Here is a 1,809-nt window from a genome sequence, read left to right as displayed (position 1 = left end):
AAAATAAAATAAACAACATAAATAAATATAAAATAATTATATAAAATTAAATTAATAATAAAATAATAATAAATAATTTCTTTTTCGTGTTTGGTTCAGCTGCCTCGAGGAACAGGGGATACTGGAGCAGAGAAAATCCCCTTTGAGCAATTAGTGTGTGATTGCTGTACAAACCCCTTCGAGGTCTTTTTCAACCTAAATAATTCCATTTTTCCATGTTAGTTTCCACGGGCTGGGACAGGTGAGGTGCTTGGGGGCAGCATTGGAGCTCGTACTTTCAGAGGTGCCTTGAAAATGCCTTTTGCTGTCTGTTCATGCCTGTGGAAGGGAACTGAAGGGGTGCAGGCTGCCCTCACTGGAGGGTCTGGTTTTGATGGATCAGTTAATGAGGGTATGGATTAATTATTGAGGGTATGGATTAATTATTGAGGGTATGGATTAATTAATCCACCCGCTGGTGGTGTATTCCAGCAGGTCTGGAATAACAGGAAAAATAACGAAGTGAAACCTCCTCTGTCCATTGGGCCTTCAATGTCAGAAGAGTGGCCCAGGGTGTGTGCAGGGCAGGGCGCAGCTGGGTCCCCTCGGTGTCCCTGTGCCAGAGACCTGTCCTGGCACTGCCATTGTCCCCATCATTGTCCCCATGCCAGATACCTGTCCCAGCATTGTCCCCTTGGTGTCCCTGTGCCGAGGACCTGTCCCAGCATTGTCCCCATGCCAGGTACCCGTCCTGTTGTTGTCCCTCCGTTGTCCTCGTGCTGGGTACCTGCCCCAGTCTTGTCCCCATGTTGTCCCCGTGCCAGGTACCTGTCCCACCATTGTCCCTGCATTGTCCCTGTGTCAATCCCTGCCCCAGCCTTGTCCCAGTCATTGTCCCCGTGCCAGGTACCTGTCCCACCATTGTCCCTGCATTGTCCCTGTGTCAATCCCTGCCCCAGCCTTGTCCCAGTCATTGTCCCCATGCCAGGTACCTGTCCCAGCATTGTCCCTTTGGTGTCCCCAGGTCAGGTCCCAGCATTGTCCCTTCATTGTCCCCATGCCGGGTCCCTGTCCTGCCCTTGTCCCCAGGCTGTCCCCGTGCTGGGGTCCTGTCCTGCCATTGTCCCCATCATTGTCCCCATGCCAGGTATCTGTCCCAGCATCGTCCCTGGGTTGTCCCTGTGCTGGGTACCTGTCCTGCCGTTGTCCCCAGGCTGTCCCCATGCCGGGTCCCTGTCCCGGGTCCCTGTCCCAGCATTGTCCCCAGGCTGTCCCCGTGCCGGGTCCCTGTCCCGGGTCCCTGTCCCAGCATTGTCCCGAGGTTATCCCCGTGCCGGGCCCCTGTCCCGGGTCGCTGTCCCTGTCCCATCGGCAGGGAAGGAGGGATGGAATTCCCCGAGCTGTGCGCTGGGCGCTGCTGCCATCCAGAGCCTGCTCAGCTCAGCTGCGCTCGGGGCTCTGCTGCTGCCGCACCTCCCGGTGAAGGCCGGGAACGAGAGGTGCCATGAACCAGGGGTGAGGTCCCAAAACAGCTCCAGCTCCGAGCCACAGCTGGAGCTGCCTCTGCCGCAGCTGGGGCAGGGATGGTTTCATTTTGTATTTTCTGCCCTCTCCTCCCCCAGTCTGGCTTCAATGAGGGGAACGCGATCTCATCAAAGAGAGCTGCAGGAGATCCCTGCTCACAGACTTGGATTTTCATCACCTTATTATTAAATATCTCATTATTATCAAACCTATTATTAAATGTAAATTAAATGTCTCTTCTTATGAAGTGTATTATTATTAAATGTATGAAAAGCAGGATTAATTGTGGCTGCTGGGAAGGGAAGG

The sequence above is a fragment of the Geospiza fortis genome, unplaced genomic scaffold, assembly GCF_000277835.1.
Source record: "Geospiza fortis unplaced genomic scaffold, GeoFor_1.0 scaffold176, whole genome shotgun sequence".
In the NCBI taxonomy this organism is placed as follows: Eukaryota; Metazoa; Chordata; class Aves; order Passeriformes; family Thraupidae; genus Geospiza; species Geospiza fortis.
Note: the sequence above shows the minus strand (reverse complement) of the source record.